Genomic DNA, 18,471 nt, shown 5'->3' with positions numbered 1-18,471 from the left:
ATAGATCTTTGTGATTATTATATTGGTCTATAATTGGAGAGTGAATTTTTGTCCCTTCTCCATACATTTTCTAGAGAGTGAATTACACTCTCCCAGCCATTTGTTTGAGGTCAAGTATGTTTGCTTACATTGTTTTTTTTTCACCTATGTGATTTTTCTCAAATGGGAATATTATATACATGAATGCTCACTTTAGTGTTAAATTTAATGAAAGGCTAACACTTTAATTAATGCATTCAAATAATCATTTCAAAGCAACCTACTAAAAGATGATTTTGAGGTCTTTCCACATGTTTTCTCACTTATTATCAATAGATTTTAAGTCCTTTCTAAAAAAAAAATTTAAAAATGAACAAGATCTACCATGAAACCTATTAATTCAATCTTTTCTTTATACAATGAAACTTTTCTATATTGAACTAAATCACTCTGTTGAAATCATCTACATTATCAACCATGATATGAGCACACTTTAGTCATCACATTTCATACATGAACTGGCATATTTTAAAGAAGGTATTCACTTGATCTTGATGGCATTATCTACTATTGAATAATTATCTAAAATAATTTCATGGAACGTTTCCAATGTTATATACACTAAGACTTCACTTGAAATAATGAGTAAATAAATCTAGGATCCAAAGGACTTTTCCATACTATTGTCTTAATCTATTACATCAACTTTATATCTTGCATTTGAACAAGATCCCTTACAAAATTTACCAATGTATTCATTATAATGAAACCTTAATGAGAATTCTAGCTTTTTATATGGATAATCACAATCGAATGCATCTTCAATTTATTATTCTAAGATATAATTATGACTATTTCTTATCATGAAGCTATCCCATATATGACAGAGAAGATAGTCAACTCCTTCTATTCCAATAAAGCTCATAAAGATAGAGTCTTATAATGCATTTAGTTAAGAGAACTTCCAAAATTATTTTCTCTGCCCATGACCCATACATCACAATTGTACAAATGGAGATTTTCTTTTATAGCTCGATATAGAAAACAAAAGGAACAAGAACTATACTTTTACAAATACAATATTTGATTCCAAAAAAAAAAAATATCTCCTTCCAAACAAACGACATGTCCCTTATGCAATCATTCATTGCAACTACATGAACAAAATGGAGAGTTCTCCATTACAGCAAAATGATAAGTTTTGTCTTCAAGCAACGTCCATAAGATGGTTATTCCAAGCTTGTTTCCATTGCTCCCTTGATCACAAAATCTGAAAATACATCACAAATAGACAAAAAGGAACATGGGTGCTTTCCACCCAACCATAGGTCTCAAGGAGACCACCCCTGCGCTAGGGGAACAAGGCTCAAAATGGGTTTCACACATAGATCACAAAATTTTGCATGAGGACACAACACAAAACACAATCAACACCCTTCCATGGCTTTCACAATGATTCACCATTGGAATCATAAAACGTTGGGTGAAGGTGGCCTCTTCAAGGAGGAGAAATTCATAAATATCATATTGCCAATACATTTTGCCTCTCAAGGCCACCATAACATAAACAACATATTACCACTGCATTGCCTCTCAATGCCTTCAAAACAACCATCTTCTCCTCATCCACCAAACCTCCTTGTACCTCCCAAACAACAAGATTCATGGCCATGAAGGAGCCCATGCTCCATAATAACAACCTCATCATGAGGTAGAAACAAAATTTTCTTTCTCACCTGCAATGTCAAGCCCAACTTATGCCCTTCACCCAAGGCTTCTCTGCCCTCCCAAGGGTGAGTGAAGCCTTCACACCCATAATCACAATCAACACTCACATTCAACAAGAACAACAGCAAAAAAAATGAAGAACAACAAAATAAAACTAAGAAAGGATCTACAAAACACATTCTCTTTCAATTCCAACAAAAACAAAACCAAGAAGGTGAACCAAGAAATTTACAAGAACATCAAACATTCTCACATTGTCACAATACATAATCAATGCTCATAATGCAACAAGAACACCACACTTTCACCCAATACCCAAAAATCCATATCACAAGATTTACAATGCAAATGCATACTCTATTAATGAAGTCTCACACTTGCAAATTTGTTTAACCATGCTAAAAGCAAGAAATGAGAAAGAAACAAGTTTTGAGACACCAACCTTGGTCCAAGCTATGGTAAGGATAGTTTTAGTAGAGCTCCCTTAATCTCCCTCCAAAACCTAACAGTATCTAAAATTAGAGAGTGGGTAGACACCCCACTAGTTTGGCCAAGACCCTCTAATAAAGCCTTCTCACTAACTTATTTTAGCAAAAACACTAAGCCACTACTTCTTAAAAACTTGTCTCCTCCAACTTTTCTATTTTTGACTAAGTGGGAACATGGATATGACAACTCCAAATTCGAATTGATGGAAGAATGCATGGGTAAAGGGGCTCCCTAGGCTATCTAGGCACTCACATGATCAAAAATAGGTCCCTGACATGATGTACTATCATATGGGTAACTTATTTTCACCTAACAGACACTTAGGGACCACCTAATGACCCCTAAAAACCCTAGCCAAGTCCAAATTCGAATTTCTTTTGATTGAGACTCCTCATGGCATTTTTTCTATGTGAGGTTAACTTGGGTACAACATTGGGGTTAGGTTTAGGTTAGGTTACTTCTTGTCAAATCTTGAATGACATGGCATCTCTACATGGACAACACAAGTGTCAAATGACACAGAAAACAACACATCACATTAAAAGTGACTTAACTCCAATAATGCATGAACTAAGCTATTACACACATATAAATTCACATATACAAAATAAAATACATTACAATGAGGTTTGAATCTTTTCCACTGATTCAACCTTGGCTATGTCATGTTTGTAGTAGTTTGAGCCTTAATTCCCCTTTAAACCCATGGTTAAATTCCTGCACACTAAATTCAAGCATCAGTAGTCCAAGAAAATCATGTAAACAATAAGTACATAAGTGAAATAATCTTTATCTCATTCAACATTAGACTTGCATATATTTCATCATCTCAAATTAACTTTCCCTTTCTTAATCATTTCAAATATAACCTTCAAAATATTAAAATATCAAACTTACATATCACATTCGACATTTGAGTTCCATACTTCATTCTTTTTAATTAAATTACTTTTTCTAATAATTTCCATGTAAAATGCTCAAAATACTATAACATCAAACTTTACTTATTATAACATGGTCAATTTAATATTATGAATAGCTTCATAGTCTATTTTTATCATTGTGACAAGATGTTGAATCCACAACTATTGAATTCCTAGGTATGTGGGTTAGGTCTCAATGCATAACAAAATTTATTTATTTTTTAACTCTAATTTCCACTTAAACATTACATTCTTACATTACAAGCATTTCTACCATTCAATTTGTTAAAGAAATGTCAATAGATTAAAACATGAATAGAATCATTAAATGCATCAATTAGGTCATAATATGCATAAGTAATTGCGAATCATCAAAATGCAGTTATCAAAATAACATAACCCTACGGTCTCAAAAGTGTATCAATACAAAGGATTAAAATCATCGTAATACAATTATCTCATTGGTACTATGACGGATTCGGTGAGGCCTCACAATGCATTTTTCAAAGTCTATAATATTTCTTATAATTTTCATGGCTTCTAGGCTCTATTTCTAGGTTCAGATGGAGCACTTAGCATATTTCATTTTTTAGGACACATGTACTCGGAACTAGCTTTCTAATGACTATGGATTTGATATATTTTGAATGGTTTAAGTAAACATTTTTTTACATTAATTGAATAGAGGTTTGTTATAAAAAATAAACCTATATATTGAATGCTCATGGAAAGATAGTAACTAAGAGAATAAATATTTTGAAAAATAATTACAGTCTTCATATTTGAGTCCTCTTTCATTCAAAAAAAGACATTTTGAAATTGGATAAATCTATAATAAGTTACATGTGTCAAAATCCATGTATGTCCAAATTAGTGTTAAGTCAACTTTAAACTCTGATAAAATATGAAACTAAGGATAAAGACATTAGATCACTACTACAATTTTTCTATGGATGTTAACAAGCTAAATTTGAAAGAATCACATTGATATCTATTGTAGAAAAAAAATTGTGTGTCAAAAACAATGTCACTTTTTAAAAATCAAGTTTTTGATAAAATGGCAATTTTTGTGGGAGAAAATTTAATTCAATCAAGTAAATTCAAAAGTAAAATTATATATATATATATATATATATATATATATATATATATATAATCTACACAAAAAATCCTAAAAGACTCTAATTTACTTCATCTTCAAATTCCTTACCTTTGAATGGCAATTTGCATCTAAATGTGAAAGTTTTCTTGAAAATTCATAGTTTAGTGTCAGTTTAGGCAAAAAAGTGCAACCCATTATTGTGGGTCTACCTTAGAATAGAAGTAGTAAGATTATTATTATCATATACAACACATAAGAAATTCAAAGTATATTAGATGGATGTCAAATCAACATTTCTGAATGGAGAACTTGAAGAAGAGGTATACATTAAGCACCCTAAAAGATGTCCTTTGAAAAAGGACAAGGACATAGTATGTAGACTAAGGAAAGCATTGTATGGATTCAAGCAAGCACTTAGAACCTAGTATGCGAGATTGGACAAGCATTTGACAAAGCTTGGATATAGCAAAGGTATGGCAGATAGTATTCTATATTGGAAAGAAACACATGATGGTTTGATGATTTTGGTAATATTTTTTGATGACATTATATTTGGAGGAAATAATGAAGAAAGTGAGAATTTTGAAGAAGAGATGAAGAAAGAATTTGAAATGAGTATGATAGGAGAGATGAAATATTTCCTAAGATTGTAGATTGTACAGAACAAAGAAGGAATCTTTTTTTCTCAAACTAATTACTTGAAGGATTTATTGAAATTTTTTTGTTTAAAAACATGTAAACCCATTGTAACACCTACAGTGACTAGACACAACTTATCTATGAAAGATGAGACACTTACTATAGAGATATGATTGGAGGATTGCAATATCTAACTCACACAATACCAAATGTAGCAAATGTTGTTGGAATTGTTACAAGATTCAAGGATAATCCTAGAGAAGCACATTATGCAACAATGAAAAGGATATTTAGATATCTAAAGGGAATGTTTGAGTTTGTATTATGGTATGACATATCTAATGACTTTACTCTAAGTGCTTATATTAATAAAAATTGGGTAGGCAGTATGGATGACAGAAAGAGCACTAGTGGAGGAGCTTTCTTTCTTGGAAAAAGATTGGTTTCTTGGTTAAGAAAGAAGTAGGATTGTACATCTTAAACTATAGTGAAAGAAGAGTATGTTGCAACAGCAAATAATTGTAATCAAGTCAATTGGATGAAGCCGATGTTGAAGGATATAAGGATAGAAGTTAGTGAACCTATTGTCATACATTGTGACAACACAAGCATGGTAAATATGTCTAAGAATCTATTATTGTATTTAAGGACTGAGCCCATTCTTATTATGCATCATATGTTGAGAGAAAAAGTTGTAGAAAAGGAAATCAGATTGGAGTATGTGAGCAATAAAGAGAAAATTGCAGATATATTCACTAAGCCTCTTCCCAAAGAGACTTTTGAGTATTTGTAAGGTAAGCTTGGGGTTATGCCCCTTCCTACATCAAAATAAGAAGATGTAAGAGTGAATTTGTCTAGTTTAATAGAGCACCATTGTTGTCTGGACTAAATGTTGATGCTTCCTAAATGGGGGAGTATCTATAATGGATGAAGTCATCAAGGACTCTTGTTGACATTATTTTAAATAGTGTCTTTTGACACTTGAGCTAGTAATTTATTGTTGAGTTTAATGTAGAGATGTTGGATGTAGAAACCTTTGACATTGATCTCAAAGGGGGAAAAGTTTGGCATGAAAAATTTTATGCTAAAGGGGAGAAGTTTGGCATGAAATACAGTATGCTAAGGAAGATGTTTGACATATGCAGAATGAAAATTTGGTATAGAGCACATTGAGTTATATCAATGGGGGAGAATAATTGATGAAGAGGATTTGAAAATGAACAATCTTTTGTTGGTATTCTTAGAACTAGAATTTTTTCATCTATGTTGCCATCAGTGCCAAAAGAGGGAGATTGTTGGAAGATTGGTTGGAAGCATGACTATTGATGATATTATTATTGGGGAGTACTACCATGATGATATGTTACATTCATGATTGAGTTTGTCATTGATTTCAACATAGCAAGTTTACTATGGTATCTGACTAAAGAATAGCAGAAGGATCAAGTTGGTACATATAGCTAGTTGAGCATTATAACCACTCAAGGTTATAGGAGATTCTTTTGAGTATCTAGTATATGCATTTAATGTTGGAAGTAAAAAGTATAAGTCTAGGAGAAGTTATGTAAGTTTTGGTGATGTATGTTTAGAGATAGAGTTTATAGGGGCATGTTTTGGTAAACTTGTTATATCTCTTAGTAGAGTTGATATCTTGAGGATTGAGGTTGAGGACATGTTGAGGATGATGTGGTTAGGATCATTCATCATAATATTTCATCCAAGTTTCAAGGTGGAAGATTAAGGTTATCACTAAGTGTAACGTGTTCTTAATGTGTTCCTATAATAATTAATTGAGAAGGTCTAACAAATGACTCAAGTATTTGTTTTATGGACTCAGTATAAAGGAAGGAAATTTTCCTTTATCATGGAATGTGATGATATGAATTTATGATCAATGATAAGTAGTAGAGAATGCAGAATGTGAAGTTGAGAAGAGTAGTGCAGAAGTGAAGAAAACTTTGTTGTCAAGGTTTTGCTAAGTGATCTAAGGTTTGCAACTTGGTCTACAAGTTTTGATAATGATTGGTCCAGTTGATAGGATAGAGGAAAGAGTAGAGGGAAGAAGAAGATACAAGTAAATTACTTGTTTGAGCAATGAGCTCTTCTTATAGTTGAAATTGCATATTTGGGCAATGGGCTCTTCTTGCATGCATTATACTACAACTCCTAACAGGGTTGGCACAACTCCTAATAGGGTTGGAATCTCCTAATAGGGACTCAAAGTCTCCTAATAGGGACTCATCATACTGGATGTTGTAATAGACTCCTGATAGGGTCCATCCTCTAACAAGAAATATTTATATTAGTACATCATCTTGTGGGCATCATTCCCACCAAAGTTTTCCCTTTGATCAAGGGTTTCCCTAATTAACATATCTAGTGTAATTATCTATGTGCATCTTATTATGCTAAGTGTTTTCTTTGGTTGAATGGTTAAGTTTGTTTAATGAAGATAAATGTTTTAATTGTTGAATAACTAATTCACCCCCCTAGTTATCTTGGTGGACTATTGTTTCTAACAAAAATATCTGGTGTAATTATCTATGTGCATTTTATTATGGTTGTTATTTACTTTGGTTGTATGTTTAAGCTTTTTTAATAAAGATAAATATTTTAATTATTGGATAAGTGATTCAAACCCCCCTCCCCCGGCATAGTTATCTTGGTGGACTATTGCTTCTAGCAAGGTGTTCACTTATGACTCATTTTTTGCTAGGTGACCATTTTCCAATGTTTTCTTTTAGTTGTTGATTGGATCAGAGATCTAAAACTATTGCTATGTCACTAACAAGAGTTGTAATATTTTTTACTTTAGTGATATAGTGAAAAAACACCACATGGAATAGGTGGGACTAGTTTTCTTGAGCCAAATTCACTAATAACAAAGGGTGATGCAAGTAATTGATTTAAAGATAGATCTAGGGCTGTCATTGTGTCACTATCAAAAAGTGTGAGTTGTTTAACCATAATGACATAGTGCCCTTGTGATGTGTATCCTTATGGGCCAATGTAGTGTTGTTGTTTGAAAACTACCAAGCAACAAAAGACTTAATACCAGGATTCAAAAGATGAAATAGTCTAAGGTGTTGAAAATAATTGATTAATTGTGTATTATGTTACACAAAATTTTATATCATTACCAGTCAGTGTATGCCAAGCTTACTAAGGAATTAAAGACAATTTCCTATATCTACTAAACATTCCAGAGTTTACTGAGTTTTTTAGATATTGCCTATCAAGTCCACTCGATCATCAAAGGAAAGTGTACAAAAGTTGAGTGTTAAACAAGCTAACTTGGTTAATGAAGAAAATGTATAATTGGAACCAATGTTAAGTAAGTTTACTCAGTTACCAAAGGAACTTTGTGAATATGCAGTACTAACTAATTTCACTTGGTTAATAGAGGAAAATCACTTCTGAATTAGTGTCTACCAAACATGGTTGGGTAATGAACGATTTTCTTGATTTGGCATATTGAGTTCAATTGATTTGATTTTTTATTCTAGCCAACTAAGGAGATGAATATTCAGTGTTCTAAGTTGTATTCAAGAAGACTTGACAATGTGTAAGATATAAATATAAGGTCAAGTTGAGGATTGAATGTGTGGAATATAACAAAAGATTTGATGAAGCTTAAACGAAGAAAATTAGAAGGATAAGAAGAATATTCTTGTTGAGATGCAAAGATACATTCAATCCGGAAGGATCAAGTATACAAGCCATAATTGAGATCTATAATCAGCAATTCAGTTACACCAAAAATTAGGTCATTTCATTGTTACTTTTTAGCCATTGTAGCAATGATCTAAATCTCTTAACAGAGTTGACTTAAAAACTATTTGTAAATCCTCTAACAAGGTGGCATTTCTTTTTGAAGTTTCTTAAAGACCTCTAACAAGGCCACTTCTAATAGGGTGGTTAAATTGTCTAACAGGGTCACACCTAACAATGTGTTTTATAACCTTAAACAGGGTTGGCTCACTTTAGAAGATTGAAAATCAGTAACTAGTTACAATTGGTGGGTTTTCCCAAATTGGGTTTCCACATTAAATCTCGGTGTCACTTCTATTCATGTTATCTCTTTTATGTGTATGCAACTAAGTTAAATGTAAGGGTAATCAAATTAAGATCAAGCTATTCATTTATTTCCAAGTTAAAGTTGATTCTTAGTATTTTATGAGCTACAAAATTTGCTAGTGTAAATTGAGTGCATGTATATATGTCGAGTAAAAGTAGAATACAATTTAATCAGAGTTTTGATTTATATTAATGTCTAAGGGATTTGGGATTTATTTTTTAGTAACTGATTCATCCCTCCCCTCTCAGTTACAACTCCTATATTTCTAGCATAAGGGTAGCTACTTCCTATATTCAACTAGAAAATCTTCAGATCTAGACCAACTTCAAAAAAATCACAGGAATCCTCTACGCTTTTGGTTCTACAAAACCAAGATTGGTGCACCTTAGGGATGAAAATGACTGAATATTTGATACTTTCTTAACATTTCACTCACTAATATTCTTTCTTGAAATCTATCCCCTAAAGTATAAATGGTTACAATTATTTTTAGATTTTCAAGTAATTCTTGATCATAGTAGCTAACTATAACATACAAAGAAATATTGCAAATAAGTGTTGACCAATAGTTTGTTTCTCAATTATAGAAAAGTAAAAATTGATTTGATTTTAAATTTTTCATTAATGAAACCACATGATTTTTTCAATAGTTTTTATCTAAATTGATGATTAGTACCCTATCCATTGGTATGCAAAGTCTACCTAGCAAAACTTTGACCTAATTAATTGCATTACAATTAAGTCTATTAGCAATTACCCTTGAATTTCATTTTTATGGACATCACTCCCATACACCTAGAAACCCTTATCAATTAAATGAAAGCATTCACTTAACTCCTTGAAATAAAAGAAGTAAATGAAAAGACATACAACCCATCCAAGCTACATTTAAATGAAAGAACCTTATTCATTCATTCCCAAAATTTCAAACATATGAAAATGGAGACAAAATTCTTAGACACTGATATGCCAAGAAATTTCTTTGTATTAATATTCCTTGAAGACTAATACATTACTAGTATAAACTCAATAATACTTCAAGACATGACAAATTATCATTTAGGATTCAAGTGTATTCTCATTATACAAAACTAAGACAATTTATAGAATTTAACATAAAGATTGACTATACCAACTACAAATTTTTATTTTTTCCAAGCAAATGTGGCAAGCCACTATAATATTTATTAATCTGATTCAACAAGGTCAACTAGGAAAGAATTAGTGAAGAAAACCCAACATCATCCCTAAAGTTTACATGTATGTATATATTAATAGAAAATAATTACAAAAGGTTATCACCCATCTTACAATAACCCACTCTAAGCTTTTGCATAATACATATACAATAAGTTTGGCACCAAATAGATTTAGAGCTGCAACATAAGAGATACCTCCAATTGAAAAAATGATAATTGCCGAGATGAACCATTGCTTTGCAATTCTGCCCAAACTGAAAGAACACAAACAGAAGAGCTAGAGACCAAAAAAGAGAATACCATAGCCAAATCATGAAATTGAATTATGTACAAGCCAATCTAAATTAGAGTTAGGCACACTGATTGAATCCCACAGATTCTATTCCAATGGTTGTGGAATTACTACCAATGCATTCAACTGAGTGGGGGTTGAAACATTAGGATCTGACTGCAAATTAATCATGACCATTCCAACTGACAAGATTCTTTCCACCACCCACTCACCCAAAAATTGTGGATCAAAAGGCAAAGATTGTTTCAAATAATTGATATTGTAGTTATCTATGGAATTCTTCATCACCTCAAGAACAATATAATAATCACACTTTTGCAGGATTTGAAAATGTGAAAACAGACCACCTACTAAAGCCATACCATTCCATAAATCATATTTTTGCATGGCCATCTCCAATTTATAATCTAGTAAGAAATATGGCAGAATTACCTTACGAGCCAATCCTTGAAGTAACTCCAGAGATTGTAGAAGATCCATGGTATTGGAGAAGAAAATAGATATGATCTGAGAGGGATATAAAAACACAAGTGCTAAGGGATAGAGAAGCTCCTCACCAATGATGCACCGAATGGCTGAACTGACCAAGTGTGACTTCATAGTGAACATTTGATTTAGCACCTCATCCATTATATGCTTAGGAAGCACAACTTCATCTAAGGCTGATTGTAGCCAAATTCAAAACAAAATTGGCATGACTAAATGATGTTACATATGACATGGTGTGTAGGCCAAATCAATATCCCACCCAGAATTCATATTTCAACACAATCTCAGCTTACAAATTGAATTTTCCTAATTTAGCATTTGTAGATTTTTTTGAGATGATGCGATGAGACTTATTAAATAGTCAAATTGCAACTTGTCATTTAATCTCTCCAGTGACAACCTAATCTTGCCTATAAACAGTACTACAACCATTACTCCTTAAATATTTGGATTTGTTCACATGAAGCAATCGACCAACATGACATCAAAATTAGAAATCATCAGATAATAAAAGATTTGGATCTTGCAAATTGTACTTTGGAGGTCAAGTTAGTCTAAATGCTCTGAATAAAAGCATGTGACATTAAATTCATTTGCATATGAAACCAACTTATAAATAGGGTAACCCATCATTTGATAAGCATAAGTTGGCATCAGAGATACTCAAAAAAAAAACTCGACATTTGAATTAAAGACTCAATTTCTCGGCACTTAGTAACTCGGCACTAATTACTTTTATGCATACTCGGCACCTAAAAGGATCCTGTAAACTCGACATTATGGAAGAACTCAGCACCTAAAGCTTGAAGAGCTCGACAAAGCTAAAGAACTCGAAACTAGATATTAGATTGCCAACTTAGCATCTGAAAGGATCTTGTATACTCAGCACTACTAAAGAACTTGGTACCTAAAGCCTGAAGAACTTGGCATAGCTAAAGAACTCGACACTAGTTATTAGATTGCCAAGTCAACACCTGAAAGGATCTTGTATACTCGGCACTACTGAAGAACTCAACATGTGAAGCCTAAAGAACTTGACGCAGCTAAAGAACTCGACTTCAATTATCAAAATATGTACTTGGCATCTAAAAGGAACCTATACTCTTGGCACTATAGAATAACTTAGCACCTATAGCCTGAAGAGCTTAGCATCTAAAAAATTGACTGAGCTCGACTCACAATGAAAAATACTAAGGAGCTTGGCTCCTAAAGGATGATGCATAGCTTGGCACATGAAACAAAAATACTTGGCATCTTGAGATAACTTTCTTATCTCAAACATTACTACTATCAGCTACTACCATGTCATCGTGAATAAGATTTTTTAAAACCTTATGTTGCTCAATAAAAGGTAGACAATGAAAAGTAGAGACATTAACCCCATCACATCCCAAATTTGATAAAAAATTTGCAACTTTATTTCCTTCATGATAACTATGCAAAAGGAAAACTTCCTAACATTTATCAAGGAATCTCTAGATTTGATTGAGAACATACTTCAGTTTCTAGGAAATAATGCATCTATGAATACAAGCATCAATGATAACTGAAGAATACCCTTCAATATGTAAACTATTAAGACAGCCTTGTTTAGCTAATAAAAGCCTAGCCAACAAAGCATGAGCCTTAGCAATATTTTTTTAGTCAATAGGTAGAGGAGATACTCTGATTGCTACAACCTTACCAAAAGAATCTCGAATACAAACCCTAACACTCGAAGGAGTAGGATTTCCTCTAGAAGCACCATCAAAATTCAACTTCCAAAAACTAGAAGATGGAGGTCTCCAACTGTTCTTCCTAAATAAGATCTAAGCTCGTGATGTACTAATTTTCCACCCATTAGGAATAAATAATAATTTCCATTCTTGGACAAGTTGTGAATCCCAATGAGTCACAATCGGATTAAATTTAATCCTTTTCAAATTGGAATTAGTCACTTTCGAGATAGATCTTTCAATACCATTTAAGACATTTTCTAACAGAAGGGATTCTTTTCTAAAAATATGCTTATTTCTTTCCCACCAAATAGCCCAAACTACCAAAGCTAGAACACATTTCCATAGGTTTACCAACTACAAAATATTATAACACTAAAAAATACATAGATTCTGGACCTCAACTCCACATCTTTGAAATCCTTTTATAAGAAGGATTGTAGTTCAACCTTCAGATGGGAGGACACATGTCAAAAAACTATTGGACACAAAATACAAATTTATTTTACTTTTGTTACATGATAAACATCCTTTGCACTTTTTCCAATACTTTGGATGTAGTTACAAAACTAGCAGGTGGCACTTTATATAGGTGTCTTTGAGAAAAATTTGTTAGTCTTCAACCTTCTATTTCTTTCTTTCCCTTTCTCTTATCTCCTCTACCTATAATTGCATCCCTAATTTGCCTAATAATTATTAATTGATGGTAGAGCCTTGATGTTTGGCCAAGTTCCATCGCTAACTACATTTACTTCTTCAAGGAACTTGTTCTACTTTGCATTAGTTATTGACATAACCTTAGCAGTTACATTTGACATCTCTACCTCTATCATATATAGCATATCAATCATATCATAGACTAATATTACACTTTCTTCATTATTTTAATAGGCCAAGAACCTTAGATGATCTAGGATATTATCAAATGAGGATGACCACTCTACCCAATCTTTAATCTTCCATCACTATCCAAAATTATGTGCACAAACTAGGTTTTCTTGTAGCTATTTCCTTCATCTTATTTTGTATCAACTGCAACTTTTGATTGGAGAAACCATTCAAATCCCTTACCTTAGTTATCATCTTTTCAATTTTTATGATCAGTGACTTTGGCAAATATTTATTTTTTGCTAGTATAGGTACCAAACTATCAAAAATGGAGCCTATGGTCCCCATGTAGTGAAAATTGGAGACAATAAGGAAACCACCTCTAAGCATCTATATTATGCTCCTTACAACACAAGGTAGTTGTTGTCCACTATTTTTTAGGCCAATCTTAAAGCATTTATTTTATGAATCAACAAATTCTTAGTTGTTCTGATTTCTATCTATTTTCCTAATTCCAAATCTTCTACATCTATCTCCATTACTTCACTTGATGCTTCCCCAATTTTAGGTAATTGGCCTTTTATCTAGATAACTTGGTCCATCACCTCTGTAACTAATCTAACAATATTCTTTAATGTTTCTATTTTATCCTCCATCTTGAGTTTCTTCTTCTCTAAGACATATGTTCTCTTCATTTATTCCTCATAGCTTCTCTAGATTTTTATGTATCTTTCATAAGCTCCTTCTAGCTATGCTTCAAAGGTGTCCATCTTGTTATTACCCAATAGAGCCACTGAGGTGTGCATACCATAAATTTGGCTACTAGAGCTGGAGTGTACATTCTAGAAGATAACATTCCATCTTGGGGATTCCTTGATATCCATCAAAGTTGGCTTCTAGTCTTCTAGAGATAAATTCTAGATTGCCATTGTCTAGGCATCAATATTATATCCAAAACCTCTTAGCTCTCTGAGCTGATATTCATCCTCAAATGAGATAGACTTATCTTGTCTTCTCATTTGGTCTTGTAGGAAAGAAGAGCTTATGTCCCATCTTAGGAAGACAATGATTCCACTTCTTCTTACTACATCCCTTGCTTCTTCCATAATGAGTGTCTCATTAGCAAGGTCATATTCTAGAAAATTCTAAACAAGTTCAACAACTACCTCATTAGAGTCCCCTAGCTTCATCTATAAGGACTACTCATTTTTCTTTAATTTGAAAAGGAACCTTTTAAACTCTTCCATTTTGATGAAATTATCATCACTCATAAACATAGCTACTTGTATGATTCTGTCATCAATAGTTTGGGTTTACAACTATAGCTTCTTGTCCCTTTGTTTATCTTTATATGCCTAAGATACCAAAAATATTCTTCTAATATCATCAAAATATTGATTGATCTTTGACAAAATCTAGAGGGCCTTTTGTTGAGCTTTCTATGGTTCTTCCACCATCTTTTGTCTCTTATTTCTTTGCTTTGCCCACTTTGTCTCTTCTTCATCATCATTGACTTCAAAAACTATTTCATCATCATAATATTTAGGTTCAATCCTTTTCCTTATTTCTTCAAGGACTTTTGTTGCTATTTCAACAAAAAATTCTATACACTTGTCCAATTTTGACCAGTAGTCTTCTTTAGGATATAACCCCTTAAAGGATGGATCATCTTTTCTCATCTTTTATTCAAAACTAAAAACATCCCTATATTTAATCATCATTTCCTTACAAACATCTTCATTTAACCTATCATCAATAAAATCTTCTTTCCACATAGGTTTTGTAGGGGGTAAGGTGTATCCTCTCATGTTGTGATGTGGAGCCTAATCAAACTTGGAGGTTTATTTGGTGCATTTTTCTCCCCATATTATTTCTATGAGAGTTTTGGGTAGTTCCCCCAAGATACAGTTAGGGGGTAGCACCCCTATGGGGTCTTGGGGTAGTGCCCTAGATATGCTCCTAGTTGCAGTACAAGATGGGGTCAAGGGGCAATGCCCCTGTAGGGGTTTTAGAGGGAAACACCCCCTAAGACAAAAATCACCTTATATTGTAAAAGACATTGGCTACTATTTTTCTATTATTATAGCCCTAATTTTTTAAGTGGTGAAAAGCTTGTATAAAAAGGCTTAGTGTTAGGGATTTTCATAATGTGTGATGCAAAAATTGGTTCTTGCAGTGGTATTGAGTTGTAAGGGATTATGGATTATAATCAAGTTGTAATCACTAGATAATAATATTGGACATATTCTTAGTGTTTGTATCCTAGGGATTGGATGAACCATGTTAAATCTTGGTGTCTTGTGTTCTCTTATGCGCAATCTATTATTTTGTTATATTAGTTATATTTGCATGTAATTGTTATTTTGATTTGAGGTTAATCCTAACATCTCATACTCTTCAAGAAATTTCTAATTATACTATAAGGGTCATATGTCCTAGTTGGGAATTTATAGCCTCTAAAATAGGCATCAGTTTCCTCAATGGCATTCTTGCCTATCTCAAAGTCTCCTACTTTGGTGCATCTACATAAGAATGTTCTCTTCTTGACTAGGTTACCTAGGTATTCCCTATTCATTGAAATAGTTTCCAAAACACTTCTACAAACCCTAGTCTCTTAGGAACATATTTGGGCAAAATGTGGTGTGGTTGAGGGCATCCAAAAATCTTAATAACAATATACTCCTCAAACAAAAAGACACTCCCCTAGTCATGTGTTAGTTTTTTACCAACATCAAACCACATTTTAGGTTTAACAACCTTCCTAACACTTCTAGGGATTCTTTCATTCACTAACCCTATCACTTTTAAAATAGTATGAACAAAATAATCATAAAATGAAATGACATTTGAATAAGGGTATAACCTTTTCCATACCCTCATCCATCTTTATACTAGTAATCTTTCTCCCCATTCTTTTGTGGACTTGAACATCAAATGTATCAACACTCTTAAATAGGATCAAATGAATGATCATTAAATAATGTGGGAATCTAGAATTTTCCAATTGTCCTTGTTGAGAAACAATGATCTCCTCATGTATCATATTAATTATGTATGATACATAATCATATTCAACATTAGTGTTGGGATCTTGAATATTCAAAACCATGACATCACTTTTTAATTAGGATGAGACTCTTAAAATTAATTTTTTTCCTAAAAACTCATGCCTACAACCTAGTGACTTCTCTTAATCATCATTTTATGATCAATTTATGCCTTGGCTTTTAAAACCAGTGACCGAGCAATTATGGCTTCACACCTTCATTGTTGCTTCATAGTTTACTAATTTTTTTGGACAATTAATTGTGCTACTAGGTTCCTTATGGATTATAACCCTTTCAGAATTTTAATTGTGTGGTCACTTTATCTTATCAACACTAACATTTATTCCCTATGACCATATGACTACCCTTAACTATCACAAAGTCTTGGCTTTGTACATATTTACTACTTTTGGACTTTCCTTGCTATGACCATGCAATCACCTCCTACTTATAATTTATTCAAGACTTCACAAGATCACAACTTTTCCTATTTTATAAGAAAACTTACCCCACAACCATGCAAGAAGAGGACTCTTTATGCATTCTTAGTTGGGTCACTTGTTAGTGGCTTATCGTAACTGATGTGATTTTTACATTTCAATAGCACAACTTATTATTTTCTCCTTTCAATCTAGTTATATTGCCTAGCCATAGTCTAAACACTTCTTACAATTCTTAACTGCATGACTATGTGAACAATCATCTTTTTGTTGTTTTCTCCAAGTTTCAATTTGTCTTGATTAATATTTCCTTAACACTATTACAATGTCATCAAATAAGTTCTTCCTTCAAATTAACTATGTCGCCTACTCATTGGCTTTATAACTCTCATTCACTTCAACTGCATGACCAAGAAAACAAACAAATTTATGCACCTTGTAGTTATATTCACTAGGTCATATCTTATCTTGCATGTTATGACCTAACTACCATGAGTGTGTGACTGAAGGTAATCCTGAATGTTTTTAACCTTATTATTGTTTCATATTTAAACTCCTTGATTTCATGCTTACCCCTGAGACCATGCACATGAAGGTTCTATGTGTGCTCTTATTATTTTCACTCAATTGTAATCACCTTAGCATCCTTAGATTTTGAAGACCTCATCATGCGAACAAAAAGGGTCACACAGCCACTATTAAAATTCATGATATCCTTTCCACTTAGGTGACTATACTACTAAGGCTATATTAAATTATTCACTTAGTTGTAATAGAAGAAGCACATAAGCACTTAACTATCATGACTCAGTGAACAAAAGAAACTCAGCCACTTCACTAGGTCACACCATAAGATGTTGTAGTTTGGAGATATGCCTTGACCATGCATTCATCTTGGTTGCATGGTGGAACCTTATAAAATTTAAAAAGCTCACATTCAAATGCCTACACATGCTGAAACAAGATAGAACCAATTGATTTTTGAAATTTCAAAAGTTCAAAAAGGGCATGGATTAAGATCAAGGGTTTGTTAGGGAAGAAAGTTATCAAATTAAAGTGAAACCTAATTTCTAGGAATGGGAAAACTTATCATGTTAGGGTTTTCACTAGAGGGTTGACAATATAATGAAAAAAACCCTAGCTATACAACACAATTCAAAGCATTTTTATATTAAAATTTTTAGAATTTTGACATAGTGAAAATGATGTCTATTAGGCTTGATCAAAATAACATCAATAGAAATTGTCAATGTTATTAAATTGTTTTGATAATGCCACGTTTTGACACTGAGGGACTCAAAAATTTCAACGATCAGATGATAAAAATAATTGATTTGACCTATCATTAAGGGACATAATAGTACTAACATCTAATTTGATGAGTTGATAAGATTTGATAGGTTTCCAAGGCATTAAAGGACATGAAAAATGCCTAGGGTTTGACAGATGATTGATTTTAGATATTTGACACGTTTCAAGTTGATTAGGTATGATTTGGGATGATTTTGGGCTGATTTGGGATG

The sequence above is a fragment of the Cupressus sempervirens genome, chromosome 10 (assembly GCF_028749045.1).
Source record: "Cupressus sempervirens isolate cs-2001-9-10 chromosome 10, ASM2874904v1, whole genome shotgun sequence".
NCBI classification, from domain to species: domain Eukaryota; kingdom Viridiplantae; phylum Streptophyta; class Pinopsida; order Cupressales; family Cupressaceae; genus Cupressus; species Cupressus sempervirens.
This window is presented reverse-complemented; position numbering follows the sequence as displayed.